Here is a 19473-nt window from a genome sequence, read left to right on the forward strand (position 1 = left end):
TCATGGTCTCACAATGTTTTTACTAGAATCTCACTGGAATTTCACCATAATTTTATAGTGATTCCGAAACCCGAAACCAAAACCCGAGAAATGGTATTTTTGAACCCTACTCAATTAATTATGATAGGTTGTGACAAAATTTCTTGAAAAATCGACCATGAGGACAAATACAATAGTTAGATTTTAGAAAAATCTACCTAAAAAGCTTAAATCAATTGCTAAAATAAAATAAATAATAATCTTAATAACCCAATAAAAGAATAACCGTATTAATGATCGTTCTAACTTTTTCATCGAGTTTAAGTGCCTGAATCACGCAATGTCATGATTGCCACAGTTTAATACACACTCGTTTATTATTCAAAATACTTTACTAGTTATAGCATTACAAGAATCTTCAATCTGCGCAAATAATACTACTACACTTACTTACTACTCTTACTCACTCTGATCACCATCCCTATCTCGAACTCTATTCTCAGCTCCATTTTCATTATTCCCACATAAAAGAATTGTATAATTAGAATACGAGGACAAGCATCAGGGCGCAACGATCGTTGAGGCATACCACTTCCGTACGACCCGAGCGATCCACTTGCCACTGCAACCCGATCGTTATTTACTTCTCTCTTTTACTCCCTTATTTCTCTAACCTTCACCATTTACCTTATACTTTACAGTAAATAAATAAATGAAACCCACTAAATAAAACTAAGAATAATAAGAAAATAGCAAAATTGTAATTCATTATTATGAATACACTATTGATCCTTTTTAAATTTTAAATATTTATATACTTGTTTCTGTAATTTATTTTTAATTATTTATAATTTATAGAATTAATTGAATAAAATAAGTTTTTTTAAAAAATATTCGGCATCGATTAAAAAAGAAGACTTAAGCTCGGACGTAAGTTTTAACATATTAGACTTAACTTTTAAGTTTATGAGAACTAACTATAGAGTTTTAAATTATCATAATAATATACTAGTTAATGAGTGATAGTTCGTGGTTATAAATTTAAATACCAGCAGATAGTAGACTATAACAATATTAATAATGTATCAAGTATTTGTCTTATGTAATACGTGTCAGATATGTGGATGAATGACTTAGCGCAGGTCAGTTCCTTGGTATTGCATAACGACACATATATATATGTATATACATGTATGTATATGTATATACAAATATCTGTAAATGTAGGTACAATGTATGTATGCAGACACTTGTACGCTTAGTGTCTCTATGCTAAGGGTGATAATGGGTCTAAGTTGGTCACACATAGAACCAGCGAGAGGTCATTGACTCAATAATCGCGTGTTAGTAACTCATGAACCTGTAGTTCAATTTTTAGACGGCTATCACGTGAGGGTATTAATGGAAAATAGTTTTTTCACCGGCTAATCAGGTTTGTTGATTTTATTTTTTTAGAAATATATTTATAAAAGAGGTTAGTACACAGATAAAGATGCCATGGAAAAAAATAATCGAGAATAATTATTTTAAAGAAAACGAATAAAAAAATCCAGAGATCGGTGAACCCTGCGAGCCAGCCTCAAAACTTTCCACTGTTTTCAGAGAGCTCGAAGACGTTATTTTCAATATCTAGAACTTGGCAATACCTTGGATTGCATTGGTGTTTGCAAACTTGAAAACAGTTACGTTTTATTTTGAACTTGGAAAATTTAAGAGATTAAAAATAATTGATGAACAATCTTTTTAAAATTTTTATTCACGATTATATTCAACAAAATCAATGTATTCAGGCAGAAAGACATGTAAGTGATTAAAATAAGGATTTGTTATGTCAGAATTGAACATCAAATGATTTTTGCACGTATTTAGTCTAAGCCGAAGCTTCTAGACCGGCAGGGTTGCTAGATTGGGGGATTTTCTTGCAATTTTGGAGAATAAAATTATTCGAGGAGAAAATTTGGGGAAATGAAATTCGTGAAGGAATACTTGGGGATTACATTTTTTTACAATTTGATTTTGAGTAATTGCTATTCTTCATCATTTTTTTTTTAAATTGTTTTTTTAACTTCCCGCTAAGAAAATCGACGATTTTCGAAAAATTGGGAAGTTATTGTTTTCACCCCGATTTGCGAAAATCGAAATTTCATCAGATGTCGACGTTTTGAGGTCCTAGGAAGCTATTTTGACAATTTTCAGAATGATGTCCGAGTGTCTGTATGTATGTATGTGTGTGTGTGTGTGTGTGTGTGTGTGTGTGTGTGTGTGTGTGTGTGTGTGTGTGTGTGTGTGTGTGTGTGAGTGTGTGAGTGTGCGTGTGTGTGTGTGTGTGTGACCGGTCTATAACTTTTTAACTAATGAACCGATTTGGATGGTTGAGGCGGCAATCGAAAGAGCTTGTTGGCCATCAACTCTTCTGAAAATTTCAGATCATTTGATCGAGTAGACTCGATAATATTGGCGAATTACGAAAAAAAAAATTTTTTAACTTCCCGCTAAAAAAATTGAAAATTTTCAAAAATTCGGGAAGTTATTGGTTTCGGTCCGATTTGCAAAAACCGAATTTCTATCAAATTTGGACGTTTTGAGGTTCTAGGAAGCTATCCTGACTAATTTCACGATGATGTCCGAGTGTATCTATGTGTGTACGTACGAATGTATGTATGTAAATAAATATTCATAACTCTTGAACGGATCAACCGATTTTGATCTTTAAGATGTCATTCGACGCGGTTTGTTAATGTCTTGAGGCAGTAAAAATTTGAACTTAATCGGTAGGGTGCGTTCAAAGATATTTCAAAAATAAAGTTTTTTCAAAAATGTTTTATTTGGATAACTTTTAATTTGCTCGATGGATTGATTCCAAAATCTAATCAGCTTTAAAACTCTATAAGCCGCGTCGAATGCCACCTCAACCATCAAAATCGGTTAATTCATTCGCGAGATATCGTGGGAGAAAAAAATGCTAAAAAATGGTTTTTTACAAAACAATGGCATACAAAAGTATTTGCGAGCTCGAAAATGTATGCACAATAATGTTTTCGAGCTCAACGAACTCGAAAACAGCGGGAAGTTTTGGGGCTGCCCCGCAGGGTTAACCGATAGACCGATTTTTTTTTTAGTTTTTTATTGATTTCTCAGAAACGACTTATACGATCAACTTCAAAATATATTCAGCTCTAGAACTTGATAAAACGCGTCGATTGCCGCCTTAGCCATCTCAATCGGATAATTCGTTCGAGGGTTATCGCGGGAGAAAGAAATGGTAAAAAACGGTGTTTTTCGCGAATGTCTTCGAAACAACTGAACCAAACGATTTCAAAATTTTATCAGCTCTAGAACTCAATAAAATACGCCGATTGCCGCCTCAACCATCAAAATTGGTCAATTCGTTCCTGAGATATCGTGGGAGAAATAAATGCTAAAATCCGTTTTTTTTCGAAAATAATGGCACACAAAAGTACTTTTAAGCTCGAAGAGCTCGAAAATGTATCTACAATAATGTTTTCGAGCTCGATGAGCTCGGAAACAGCGGAAAGTTTTGGGGCTGGCCCGCAGGGTCAACCGATAGACAGATTTTTTTTTTCGTTATTTTCATAGCCCGATGAAAAAAGATTTTGTCTAATCATATATGATTATATATGTTCATATACACTTATCCAAAAAATTAAAGGAACAAGAAAATTTTATAAATTTTTTAGTGATTTTTGGAAGGCTGTATTTTTGTGAAAAATGATCGTATCGAAAAAATTGAAAAAGCAAATTGAAGCTTGAAATCTCTAGTTTAAAGATCTTCCAGCAAAATATTTTTTTGAGCCACGGTTTTTGCGGAATCATAAGAAAAAGGTCGAGACAAAATTTTTCTAAATTTTTTGGTTTTGTTTTTTAGGTCTACGGGGCCGGGAAAATTGTTTGGCTCGTTTAGGAATTTTTTTCATCTACAATTTGCTTCTTTTTTGTTTATTTGTACGACAATTTGCTGCTAAGATATCAGCCTTCAAATGAAAAAGGATCTTTTTGTCTTTGATTATTGATATCTCAGCAAGTAATGGTCACACAGTAATTTAAAGGGCAGGTTAATAAACTTGAATAAAATCCCTACAAGCTCCATTTTCAATTTTTTCAAAAAAAAATTTTTTTTCATCCTTGATATCCATTTGAAAAACCCACAAAAAATGGCCGTTTTCTGGTTTTTTAGTCAACTCATCGCTACTCTGCAAATATTGATAAAAAAAATAATGTTGCCAGGTAATTTTACAGCTTAATGTACCCCCAAAAACCCTGGAAATTTTCAGATTGATCCATTGAACCGTTTGTCCAGACCGATTGCTCAAAGTTTTACAAAACAATTAAAGGAACAAGTTTTGTTCCTTAATTTGTGTAATCATTACCAAAATGAAAAAATGAATTTTTTTTTTATTTTCTTTCATTTTTGCGTTAGTTATTCAGTACATTAAGGTAAAGAGGAAAAAAAAAGAAATTTTTTTCCGAAAAACGAAGAACAAAATAACCCCACGAATAAAACGTAAAAAAAAAATGTAAAAAAATTCTTGTTTGGTCTCGTTTTTTGGAAAAGTTTTTTTTTTCCTCTTTACCTTAATGTACTGAATAACTAACGCAAAAATTAAAAAAAAAAAAAAAAAATTCATTTTTTCATTTTGGTAATGATTACACAAATTAAGGAACAAAACTTGTTCCTTCAATTGTTTTGTAAAACTTTGAGCAATCGGTCTGGACAAACGGTTCAATGGATCAATCTGAAAATTTCCAGGGTTTTTGGGGGTACATTAAGCTGTAAAATTACCTGGCAACATTATTTTTTTTATCAATATTTGCAGAGTAGCAATGAGTTGACTAAAAAACCAGAAAATGGCCATTTTTTGTGGGTTTTTCAAATGGATATCAAGGATGAAAAAAAATTTTTTTAAAAAAAATCGAAAATGGAGCTTGTAGGGGATTTATTCAAGTTTATTAAACTGCCCTTTAAATTACTGTGTGACCATTACTTGCTGAGATATCAATAATCAAAGACAAAAGGATCCTTTTTCATTTGAAGGCTGATATCTCAGCAGCAAATTGTCGTACAGAGAAACAAAAAAAAGCAAATTGTAGCTGAATAAATTTCCTAAACGAAACATGAATTCGTTTTTTTTTTTAAATTTTTCCCGGCCCCGTAGACATAAAAAACAAAACCAAAAAATTTAGAAAAATTTTGTCTCGACCTTATTCTTATGATTCCGCAAAAACCGTGGCTCAAAAAATTATTTTGCTGGAAGATCTTTGAACTAGAGATTTCAAGCTTCAATTTGCTTTTTTTTAATTTTTTCGATACGATCATTTTTCACGAAAATACAGCCTTCCAAAAATCACTAAAAAATTTATAAAATTTTCTTGTTCCTTTAATGTTTTGGACAAGTGTATATGATAATATATGACTATATATAATCATATATGAAGTTATATAGAATCATGCATAATTATATGTGGGGTCATTTATAATTATATATGACCCTATACGTAATTAGATCTGATCATACCTGGCTGTTATAAGCCTATATTTAAGTCTATATATGATCAGATCTGATTATGTACAAGTCTATATATAATTAGATCTGATCAAATCTGATTATATATGAGTCTATGTATAATTAGATATGATTATACCTGGCTGTTATGACCCCATGTATAATCATGCATAAGTCTATATATGATCAGATCTATTTATATATAAGTCTGTATATAGTTAGATGTGATCATACCTGGCTGTTAACCCCATATATAGTCATGTACAAGTCTATATATGATCAGGTCTGATCATATATGAGTCTATATATAAATAGATATAATCATACCTGGCTGTAATAACTCCATATATAACCATATATGAGTCTATATATGATCAGATCTGATCATCTATAAGTCTATATATAATTAGATATGATCATACCTAGCTGTTATAACCCCATATATGATCATATATAAGTCTGTACATGATTAGATCTGATCAGACGTGACTGATATAAACCTATATGTAGTTATATACGTCTATGTATGATTAAATCTGATCAGATTTCATTGATGAAACCTATAAATATTTAAATATATATATATATACATATATATATGTAACTTGATTAAAAGAAACGATTCGAAACGATTTGCAATGTTAAATGCTTATAAGAAGGGCGATTCAAAAGCATTAAAAAGTATTTAAAATTTTTTTTTCTAATCGCTTCAATCGTTTCTTTTAAAAAGGGTACACGGAGAAAAATGAAGGTGAAAATTCCATGAAATTTTATGTGAAAATCCATAAATTTTTATTATGCTAGCCGACTAAACTTGAAACCGTATGATATTCCAATATTTTATGTTATGCGTGTTGTTACTAATTGTATTGAAGCATAATAAAGTATCGTTGCGGCCGACAAAAATTTCTTTCTTGAACATAATACATTTCGTATTGAGCATAATAAAAATTATTAAGTATTTTATAGTTATAATAACTGACACGACAAAAATTGTGTCGCTAGGATGCAATATTCACCGTCTTATGACAATAAAATGTACCACTAGCATAATAAAAATTGTTTTAATTATTTTACTTATACGATCAAAATTATTTAAAAATTTATTGAAAAAAATAATAATTTTCATTTTTGTTTTTTTACTCTTTAAATTAACTTTTATAAAAATTATATTACTAATCTAAAAAATTTATAGAGACTCTTTGTAAAATTTATGACACTAACATAATAAATTTAACGAGACTTTTCTTTACTTTGTAAATTCAATATTGCACGAATCGTGAAATTAATTTTTGAAATATATTGTCAACTAATTACCAATACCAATGCTGCTAAAAAAATATAAAATAAAAAATACAGTGTTTTGTGTTGATATTCTCATATGTTTCTATCAATTATCTTTAATAGTCTTATATGTATATACAAAAACGTATAGTATAAATATTAAATGAAATTGATAGAAACATATATATGAGAATATCAACACAAAACACTGTATTTTTTATTTTATATTAATTTTATATTTTTTTAGCAGCATTGGTATTGGTAGTTAGTTGACAATATATTTCAAAAATTAATTTTACGATTCGTACAATATTGAATTTACAGAGCAAAGAAAAGTCTCGTTAAAATTATTATATTAATATTATAAATTTTACAAAAAGTCTTATAACTACTTATCTAACTTAATGAACATTTATCAGGATATAAAATAAATAAAAATACATCTAATTTTCCATAAAATTAAAATCCATGCGGTTTACATTTATTACACACAATGATACATCAAATAGTTTTTTATTTTATTAAAACAAAAAAAATATAATTTATTGTTATTCGTAAGTGTGTAATTTATTATCAAACATAAAAATAGTTATGCAAACAAATCTCATTAGCATAATAATATTAAAATCAATAAGAATAAAGATTTTCACAATCACACAACCCCATAGAACTCAACTGAATAATTGACACTTGCTAAATAAAATAGATGCTTCTTGAATGAATTCCCGCGGAGTACTGATCAGAAAAATAACCAAATAAATCCGAACATTCAGAACAAAAAATTATTTTGTTTAAACACCGTTGTAAAAATTACTCAAAGACAAACAAAAATTATTGTCAAAAAATTATAAATAGCTGTATTTCAATGAAATTTTATTAAATGGGTGTAAAGACTGTTATTGATTATTTAAACTTTAATGATTTTCTATAAGTGTTATTCCTCAACTGAGTAAATATCAGTTTAAATTTAACAAATTTTATTATGCTGGCACGAGAAATTTTGCATTACTGATAAAGTAGAATTTCTACTGATCATATAATGAAACTTATTAACTGACAAAACTAAAAGTTTTAAAATTTTAAGAATTTTTATTATGCTAGCTTTAGAATTTTCAATTGAATCAATGTTCGAGAATTTATACCCAGTAAATAATAACAAAAATTGAAGTAAATATAAATATCATGACAAAATCTGTAAATTTTGTTATTCTATTGTGGCAATTATTATTTTTAGTTCTTATTAATTCTTGTGTGATCAAGAATTATAAAATTTATATAATATAAAACAAAAAAACCATTTTTTCATAGAAAAAATTTTACACAGGAGTTTAAAATGTAACGAATTTATTTCGAATTTAATACTGTTTGAAATAAATATTTTTATGCTGAATATAATTTTTGATACAAAATTATAAAAAATTTACAAATTCATAATTTAAAAACTATAATATATAACACATAATCATTTTTATTTACATTTTAATTAATAGCAAACGTTTATCAAAACTTTACTCTCAATTTATAAAATTTCAAGATTTATTTTGATATTACTTTCATAGCATAACATATTTTATATTTGTTGGTTATTAAAAATCAAAGACTTCAAAAATCATTATGCTACTCTATAATTTTTTTTGCGTACCTATTACTTTCTACTAATTTTTCATAAAAATTATCATAATTTATGATTTTCTAAACAGATCTACACGGAAAAAAATAGATAGGAATGGTTACTGTGCTACACAGGAATGATCGTAAAGTATGTAAAAACTAACCTTAGCACATTACTAGTTCTCGTTATAATAGGAATGGGTCGTTTTTACATACGACTGAGTATGATCTAACATAGCAACCATTACTATGTTACACATTATGCCGAAAACATGACTGGTTATCGTGTTCACAGTCACTGTTCGCTTCCTAGATAATACAGATTCCTTTCGGCAGTCGATGTGTTACTATATAAAATAGGTATATGTCCTGTGTTGAGATGCGAAAGATTCCTCGGACAAATGCGTTCCATTGTCGTTCAGCATAGTAACCATTCCTGTGCTGGACAGGAACTGTTGCTTTCAGTCACATATCTGAGTGCTGTTTAAAACATAAATTCCCGCTAAACAGTAGTCAGACATGTGGCTGAAAACAACAGTTCCTGTCCAGCACAGGAATGGTTACTATGCTGAACGACAATGGGACGCATTTGACCGGGGAGTCTTTCGCATCTCCACACAGGACCTATACCTATTTTATATAGTAACACATCGACTGCTGAAAGAAATCTGTATTATCTAGGAAGCGAACAGTGACTGTGAACACGATAACCAGTCATGTTTTCGGCATAATGTGTAACATAGTAATGGTTGCTATGTTAGATCATACTCAGTCGTATGTAAAAACGACCCATTCCTATTATAACGAGAACTAGTAATGTGCTAAGGTTAGTTTTTACATACTTTACGATCATTCCTGTGTAGCACAGTAACCATTCCTATCTATTTTTTTCCGTGTAGTAGAAATCGAAAATCATACAGTATTTTTTCGTTTATATCGAGCTTCATTTCTCTCCGTGTATATATATATATATATATATTAAATAATATGACAATTTTTTAATATCAATGTTATTAAATTTTTATTCTGTCAACTATCAATCAAACTTAAATCCCCAATACTTAAAAAATGTTCAAAGGTTTCGGCAGCAATTTAAAAGTATAAAGTATCAATTTGATTATTTGAGTTAAGTAATGCCATAATCATATATGATTAGACAAAATCTTTTTTCATCGGGCGGTTATCGATGGATTGTAGTCTGATCCTCTAGTCTGTTCTACACTTATAATTAAGAAAAGTTTATGGCATTACTTAACTCAAATAGTCAAATTGATACTTTATACTTTTAAATTGCTGCCGAAACCTTTAAACATTTTTTAAGTATTAGGGATTTAAGTTTGATTGATAGTTGACAGAATAAAAATTTAATAACTTTCATATTAAAAAATTGTCATATTATTTCATATATTATAACACAAAAACTAGACGCTAATTTCTGCGCTATAACTTCGTTCTCTGCCTTTAGCCTCCAGTCTCAATACGAATAGGGCGCCAGGTAATTTTTATCACTGGAATCACCAAACCAGTAAATCATGAAATTTTGGATAATTTTTGATCTGTGGAATTATCACCAAAACCACGCATAAACAAAATTAAAACTGAAACTTAACAAAATGCTCAGAACTTATAAGCAAAAACAAAACGTCGACTGGAAAACTAAAAACAGAGTTACGGTATGCCATGGTGTCGCTCAGTGTGTAGGTTTATGGAGAGAGGGAGTGGTCCGGGTTACATCATTCCCAAAGTCATGTAGATTCATTTTAAATTTGCAACTTTTATTTAACAACAATAATCTCAAAACTCTATTTAACAATAAATAAAATACGGTAGCTCAGTACAAATAATATTTTTCTCTATAACGAATGTTGAATATAATAAAATTAATCTTAGCAGAAAGTAAATTGACATCTAAATGATACGTATCGATATTTTATAAATAAATCAATTAATTAACTAGAACTAAATGATAATCAAATAAAACTAGAACAATAATTAGGGATTCGATACTCTAGAACATTTTCTTTAGCAAAATCGTAAAATTAACGTACATGGGTCCCATTTCGATGTTAATTAGACACTAATTGGTTCATCAACCAAACATATTTCTTATAATTCTTTTATAAAATAATATTAACAATAAAACGTGATCGTGACTCTAATAATGTAACACTATTCTCATAATTCTCTCAGGTATTAAATCTTTTCTTTAATTAAAACAGGAGCATAATACCTCAAGACTTTTGATTCGAACTCGATTAATTATTTATAATAATTATTTCATACCTGATGTCTGGTGAATAAATATCAAGTAACGTCTTACACTGTTTTTAAATAATACTTCTGTAGCAATAATCTTAATCTGTATCTTTCCGCAATGCCTTGAACTGTAGCGCCATTACTGCACACGTCTACTCGCTTCAAGCGACTAGAGTCGAATGCTCACGTCCGTACTCCTCGAAGGTCTCCCTTCGACTCCTCTCTCTCAATTCTCTATTCTAAACCCCAAACTCAATCTTATCGTTATCAATAACTGACCTCTATATTCTAAATTCTTAAATCCAACCCAATCATTACTATAACGGTAACTGGAGGCTCAAGTCCTCACCAAACGTATTCACTAAACCCCTTCTGAGTATGGATATCCTTGGCAGTTGCTCTCCTGGAACAGACTTCAGCTGGGATCATAAAACTTATAAACTAAGTGACCTATGACTTCCTCAGCGGTACAAGTGGTCATGACTTGTCCTCTGAGGCCTGTCAGACTAATAATTTAAAAATGACCAAACGGCTTCCACAACAGCAACGGTCACAAAATTGCTGTTGAGGCCTGCCAAACCAAAACTCCAAAACTTATCCCATTCTGCATCCGTCAAATTCCTTATATACTGGAGCACTAGCATCTCAGCTAGACCTCTGCAATCAACCAAGAAGTCTCAGAGGGATAGAACTAGGTTCTATCATCAGATGATACCGGGTGACTAATTTAAGTCCCGCTCCACGATAACACTGACTCGTCCACATACTCAAAATATCAAAACTTAAAAAATCCAAAAATTCAAACAATCATTTCCCCAAACTTTAATCTCAAACCATATCCCATAATAATTTTCCATAATTCTGATTCCAATTCTTATTTTCTTTATCCCAAAAATCCATAACTGTAGCCAAACGTTACTCCATATTTAATTCTTAAACTATAACTTAATCAAAAATCTGTATGAAAAAATCGTAAATTACTGTAAGCTAAATTATAAGTCTTGAGTTACCATGCTCGTAAATACAATAATATTCGTTGGTGTTTGTGACGTTCACTTTGATTTGACCCCCATACGAAAAATAACGTCACAATATATATATTTATAAAAGAAGGAACTATATAAATAATTAAATATTTATAGGTTTCATATCGATAAAGTCTGATTAGATATAATCAAACATAGACATATATAAGTACATATAAGTTTATATCAGTCATGTCTGATCAGATCCAATCATATATAAACTTATGCACGACTATACATGAATTCATATTAACCATGTCTTATCAGATCTAATCATGTATAGACTTATATATGATTATATATCGGGTTATAACAGCTAGGTATGATTATATCTAATTATTAGGGTGATTCAAAAAAAAAAATTTTCTTTTTCTTCCAAACAGGTTCAAAAGTTTCGTTTCGATAAAAAAAGACGCCTGTAAAAATTAGAGCTCTTAATATTATTATTAACATTGCCCGCATTGCACTTTTCTATTTCCCATATGAATAACATGGAATAGTACATTGTATCCCTAGGGAAAAAAGTAAGACATTTTATCCCGCGTGTGAAATCGCCACCCGAGGCGAAGGCGAGGGTAGCAAACATGCGGGACAAAATGTCCTGCTTTTTTTCCGTGGAGTACATACACGGAAAAAAATTAATCGTGAATGCAACATGATGCAGTCTTGGTAAATAAACATGATGAAATCATGTTGCATTCACATGATTTGTCATGTTGCATTCACATGATAGTCATGTTGCGGTAACATGAGAAAATCATGTGGCATTCACATGATTTGTCATGTTGCATTCACATGATAATCATGTTGCGGTAACATGAGAAAATCATGTGGCATTCACATGATTTGTCATGTTGCATTCACATGATAATCATGTTGCGGTAACATGAGAAAATCATGTGGCATTCACATGATTTGTCATGTTGCATTCACATGATAATCATGTTGCGGTAACATGAGAAAAATCATGTTGCATTCACATGATTTGTCATGTTGCATTCACATGATAATCATGTTGCGGTAACATGAGAAGATCATGTTGCATTCACATGATTATCTCATGTTACCGCAACATGATTATCATGTGAATGCAACATGACAAATCATGTGAATGCAACATGATTTTTCTCATGTTACCGCAACATGATTATCATGTGAATGCAACATGACAAATCATGTGAATGCAACATGATTTTTCTCATGTTACCGCAACATGATTATCATGTGAATGTAACATGACAAATCATGTGAATGCAACATGATTATCTCATGTTACCGCAACATGATTATCATGTGAATGCAACATGACAAATCATGTGAATGCAACATGATTTTTCTCATGTTACCGCAACATGATTATCATGTGAATGCAACATGACAAATCATGTGAATGCAACATGATTTTTCTCATGTTACCGCAACATGATTATCATGTGAATGTAACATGACAAATCATGTGAATGCAACATGATTATCTCATGTTACCGCAACATGATTATCATGTGAATGCAACATGACAAATCATGTGAATGCAACATGATTTTTCTCATGTTACCGCAACATGATTATCATGTGAATGCAACATGACATATCATGTGAATGCCACGTGATTTTCTCATGTTACCGCAACATGATTATCATGTGAATGCAACATGACAAATCATGTGAATGCCACATGATTTTCTCATGTTACCGCAACATGACTATCATGTGAATGCAACATGACAAATCATGTGAATGCAACATGATTTCATCATGTTTATTTACCAAGACTGCATCATGTTGCATTCACGATTAATTTTTTTCCGTGTACTATTTTTTCTCCTACCAAGCCAAAAGTTCGCTAAATTTTATTAAGTAGGAAATTATTATAATCGAATAAGAGGTTAACCCGGGAAAAACAATGATACAGCGTAAACTATGAAGTTTATTATATATATATATATATATATATATATATATATATATATATATATATATATATATATATATATATTTAGTGGTTGAGGTGATAATATAAATTATTAAAACCAACTAATTAATTTAAACAAGTGTTTTATTTAAATAAACGGAAATAACACAGTGATTGTGAGTATATACAGTAAAGTAAGAAGCCTGGATGCGTGTGTTCAATCCCACGGTCTATTACTAATTGTCCCCACCAATGTGGTAGAGATAGATAAAAATGAAATAATCGAATTTTATCGATCGCGTCACCTAGTAGCAACGCTACATATATATATATATATATTAGAGTGTCTCAAAAAAATCGACTTTTTTTTTTTTCTTGAAGAACATTGAAAAATCGACAGAGTATCTCTAGACAAAGACCCTGTTAAAATATGAGACCTTAATATTAATATTTAAAGGTGGCGATTCATGATTTTACATTTTCCATTTAAATAACATGGGAAAAAAAAATTTTTAATTTTGGAATTTTATACCTCGGCGATGGCTTATTGAACAGATAAGTTCAGGATATATTTTTGTAGGGAATTGAAGGCTCTACAAAAAAAGTCTCTTATCATTTTTTGATAAATCCATCTGTTCAAAAGTTATTGGAGCTCGAAGTCAAGTTAGAGTAAATTTCGAGATCTTTTTACTTTTCCGGCGAAACCATCGGACTTATCATAAAATGTTATGAGATATTTTTTGTAGACAATTTTATTTCCTACAAATTATCATTGATAAATTTTTTTCAAATTCTGCATTGTTTTCTAGTTGTTTCCATTTTAATGCCAAGCTCTTGAAATCGATCAGAACACTACGTTTTTAGAAGCTTGGCATTAAAATGGAAACAACTAGAAAACAATGCAGAATTTGAAAAAAATTTATCAATGATAATTTGTAGGAAATAAAATTGTCTACAAAAAAGATCCCATGACAATTTATGATAAGTCCGATAGTTTCGCCGGAAAAGTAAAAAGATCTCGAAATTTACTCTAACTTGACTTCGAGCTCCAATAACTTTTGAACAGATGGATTTATCAAAAAATGATAAGAGACTTCTTTTGTAGAGAGTTCAATTCCCTACAAAAATATATCCTGAACTTATCTGTTCAATAAGCCATCGCCGAGGTATAAAATTCCAAAATTAAAATTTTTTTTTTCCCATGTTATTTAAATGGAAAATAGAAAATCGTGAATCGCCACCTTTAAATATTTATATTAAGGTCTCATATTTTAACAGGGTCGTTGTCTAGAGATACTCTGTCGATTTTTCAATGTTCTTCAAGAAAAAAAAAAAAGTCGATTTTTTTGAGACACTCTAATATATATATATATATATTAGACTGGGCCAAAAAAATTGACTATTTTTTTTTTTCATAGCTATATCGAAAATATTATTCAGAATGACAAAAAAAAAATTTCGTGAAAGTTTGAGCCCTTAATATTAATTTCAAGAGGTCTATCATCGCTATTTTTAATTTTAATTCATAATTTGATGTTTTACGTCAGAACTGCTAAAACATTGGAGTAAAAAAAATTCATTTCCACTTATTCTTATGCAAAATTAAATTCCCTACAAAAAAGGTCTGATGGAAAATTTTCGTCAAACAAGCCGTTTCCGGTTAATTAAGCTTAATAAAGTGATATATTTTTTCGATTTAACATTTTTACTTTTGAATTTTGTAACTGACGAATTAATGAATATCTAATGAAGACCATGACAGATTTTTGAAGGAAATTTAATGCTCTACAAAAAAGGTCTCTTAACATTTTTCGCTAAATTCACTCCTTCGAAAGTTATTCAAGGTTGAATTTGAGTCAAAACGATTTCAATAACGTGAATAACTTTCGAAGGAGTGAATTTAGCAAAAAATGTTAAGAGACCTTTTTTGTAGAGCATTAAATTTCCTTCAAAAATCTGTCATGGTCTTTATTAGATATTCATTGATTCGTCAGTTACAAAATTCAAAAGTAAAAATGTTAAATCGAAAAAATATATCAATTTATTAAGCTTAATTAATCGGAAACGGCTTGTCTGACGAAAATTTTCAATCAGACCTTTTTTGTAGGGAATTTAATTTTACATAAGAATAAGTGGAAATGTAATTTTTTCCTTGAATGTTTAAGCAATTTTGACGTAAAACATCAAATTATGAATTAAAATTAAAAATAGCGATGATAGACCTCTTGAAATTAATATTAAGAGCTCAAACTTTCATGAAATTTTTTTTTTGTCATTCTGAATAATATTTTCGATATAGCTATGAAAAACAAAAATAGTCAATTTTTTTGGCCCAGTCTAATATATATATATATATATATATATATATATATTAGGGTGGTCCTTATTTTGGACATTTTCGAATTTTTATGCTCCCAGAGGCTTATGTGGTTCGAAATAAATAAAAAAAAATATCCTCAAAGTTTCAGGTCTCTATCTCAATTTTAACCCGTGCCGCACAGCGATGTAAGTTTCCCATTTAAATAACACGGGGTTTTTGGCATTGAACGATTAAGTTTTTATTCCGGCTAAAGTAATTGTTCGAAAAATTTGAAACTCTGTAAACTTTATTCTCATATTAGCAGCTACTCCTCAGAATTTTTACAGATTTTCAGCTACTATAATTTTGGGGGTACAGCATGATGAAAAAAAACAAAAAAATTATTTTTTTTATTTTAAGCTAAAATTTTTTTCAAATAACATATCAAATCGGTCTGCATCCTTATCAGAAGTTCTTACTTTTTTTTATTCTCGCACCTAAGTGGGTGAACGGTATATCTTTGTTGCACTAATACAGTAATCAGGAACTTTGCATTAGTGTGAAGTAAAGTGTTCCTTAAAAGGATTTTTTGAATTTATTACGATCACCTCACAAACGGTTTCAATTACGGCAGAAAAAAATTCCCTTAAAGTTTGAGCTCTTAATTCCAACAGGACCACGTGTCGCGAATTTCGTTTTTGTGATTTTTTAAGTTTATTATATTTATTTATAAAAGAGATCTATTTTATTAATAATTTATTAGTTAGGAAATTGTAAACAAATAATTATTTCGATATTATAATACACAAAACTATCAACCTTTTCTTTATTATTTATTGCTTAAAACAAATAATAAACTTAAAGGTGACCAACTTATTTAAGCAAATATTGTAAGAAATTTAATTTATTGATAATATTTATCAACTGTTAAACTGAGACATAATATGATTAGTGGCATTGATATACCGATCTCAGATATCAATTGAATGCATTATGTATTTTTGAAAAAGACACAGAATCAAATAACATAAACAAAAATGTTTCTTGAAAAAATCACAAAAAAAATTTTGCGGTAACTCTTCCCGTTAGAATTAAGAGCTTAAACTTTAAGGGAATTTTTTCTGTGGTAGTTGAAAAAAAATGCTCCTGATTACTGTATTAGTGCAACAAATATATGCCGTTCACCCACTTGGGTGCGAGAATGAAAAAAAATAAGAACTTCTGATAAGGATGCAGACTGATTTGATATGTTATTTGAAAAAAATTTTAGCTAAAAATAAAAATAATAATTTTTTTCTTTTTTTTCATCATGCTGTACCCCCAAAATTATAGTAGCTGAAAATCTTCAAAAATTCTGAGGAGTAGCTGCTAATATGAAAATAAAGTTTACAGAGTTTCAAATTTTTCGAACAATTACTTTAGCCGGAATAAAAACTTAATCGTTCAATGCCAAAAACCCCGTGTTATTTAAATGGGAAACTTACAACGCTGTGCGGCACGGGTTAAAATTGAGATAGAGACCTGAAACTTTGAGGATATTTTTTTTTATTTATTTCGAACCACATAAGCCTCTGGGAGCATAAAAATTCGAAAATGTCCAAAATAAGGACCACCCTAATATATATATTGTGACGTTATTTTTCGTATGGGGGTCAACTCAAAGTGAACGTCACAAACACCAACGAATTTTATTGTATTTACGAGCATGGTAATTCAAGACTCATAATTTAGCTTACAGTAATTTACGATTTTGATACAGATTTTTGATTAAGTTATAGTTTAAGAATTAAATATGGAGTAACGTCTGGCTACAGTTATGGAATTTTGGGATAAAGAAAATAAGAATTAGAATCAGAATTATGGGGAAATTAGTATGGGATATGGCTTGAGATTAAAGTTTGGGAAAATGATTGTTTGAAGTTTTGGATTTTTGGTATTTTGAGTATGTGGACGAGTCAGTGTTGCCGAGGAGCGGGACTTAAATTAGTCACCCGGTATCATCTGATGATAGAACCTAGTTCTATCCCTCTGAGACTTCTTGGTTGATTGCAGAGGTCTAGCTGAGATGCTAGTGCTCCAGTATATAAGGAATTTGACGGATGCAGAATGGGATCAGTTTTGGAGTTTTGGTTTGGCAGGCCTCAGCAGTAATTTTGTGACCGTTGCTGTTGTGGAAGCCGTTTGGTCATTTTTAAATTATTAGTCTGACAGGCCTCAGAGGACAAGTCATGACCACTTGTACCGCTGAGGAAGTCATAGGTCACTTAATTCATAAGTTTTATGATCCCAGCTGAAGTCTGTTCCAGGAGAGCAACTGCCAAGGATATCCATCCTCAGAATGGTTTAGTGAGTACGTTTGGCGAGGACTTGAGCCTCCAGTTACCGTTATAGTAAAGATTGAGTTGGATTTTAGAATTTAGAATATAGAGGTCAGTTATTGATAACGATAGGATTGAGTTTGGGGTTTTTAGAATTGAGAATTGAGAGGAGGGAGTCGGAGGGAGACCTTCGAGGAGTAAGGACGTGGGCATTCGACTCTAGTCGCTTGAAGCGAGTAGACGTGTGCAGTAATGGCGCTACAGTTCAAGGCATTGTGGAAAGCTACAGATTGAGATTATTGATACAGAAGTATTATTCAAAACAGTGTGAGACGTTACTTGATATTTATTCACCAGACATCAGGTATGAAATAATTATTATAAATAATTAATCGAGTTCGAGTCAAAAGTCTTGAGGTATTATGCTCCTGTTTTAATTAAAGAAAAGATTTAATATCTGAGCTAATTATGAGAATAGTGTTACATTTTTAGAGTCACGATCATGTTCCATTGTTAATATTATTTTATAAAAGAATTATGTTTGATTGTTAAACCAATTAGTGTCTAATTAACATCGAAATGAGACCCATGTACGTTAGTTTTACGATTTTGCTAAAGAGAGTGTTCTAGAGTATCGAGTCTATAATTATCGTTCTAGTTTACCAAATATTATTTGATTATCATTTAGTTCTAGTTAATTAATTGATTTATTTGTAAGATATCGATACGTATCGTTTAGACGTCAATTTACCTTCTGTTAAGATTAATTTTATTATATTCAGCATTCGTTATAGAGAAAAATATTATTTGTACTGAGCTATCGTATTTTATTTATTGTTAAATAGAGTTTTGGGATTATTGTTGTTAAATAAAAGTTGCAAATTCAAAATGAATCTACATGACTTTGGGAATGATGTAACCCGGACCACTCCCTCTCTCCATAAACCTACACACTGAGCGACACCATGGCATACCGTAACTCTGTTTTTAGTTTTCCAGTCTCCGTTTTGTTTTGCTAATAAGTTCTGAGCATTTTGTTAAGTTTTAATTCTAGTTTTAGTTTTAGTTTTGTTTATGCGTGGTTTTGGTGATAATTCCACAGATCAAAAATTATCAAAAATTTCATGATTTACTGGTTTGGTGATTCCAGTGATAAAAATTACCTGGCGCCCTATTCGTATTGAGACTGGAGGCTAAACGCAGAGAACGAAGTTATAGCGCAGAAATTAGCGTCTAGTTTTTGTGTTATAAAAATGGCGCCCAACGT

The 19473-nt window shown here is 30.4% G+C and overlaps 1 protein-coding gene across 2 annotated transcripts in view; it reads left to right on the forward strand.

Annotated features, from left to right (window-relative positions):
• The first annotated feature begins 1214 nt into the window (after positions 1-1214).
• LOC130674677 (uncharacterized) overlaps positions 1215-19473 on the forward strand; it is a 43821-nt gene continuing 25562 nt past the window's right edge. For both annotated transcript variants that reach the window (XM_057480079.1, XM_057480078.1), the window contains exon 1: positions 1215-1411. The gene's annotated coding sequence lies outside the window, so the exon portion shown is untranslated. The remainder of the gene's footprint in view (positions 1412-19473) is intronic.

The sequence above is a fragment of the Microplitis mediator genome, chromosome 9 (genome assembly GCF_029852145.1).
Source record: "Microplitis mediator isolate UGA2020A chromosome 9, iyMicMedi2.1, whole genome shotgun sequence".
Taxonomy (NCBI): Eukaryota; Metazoa; Arthropoda; class Insecta; order Hymenoptera; family Braconidae; genus Microplitis; species Microplitis mediator.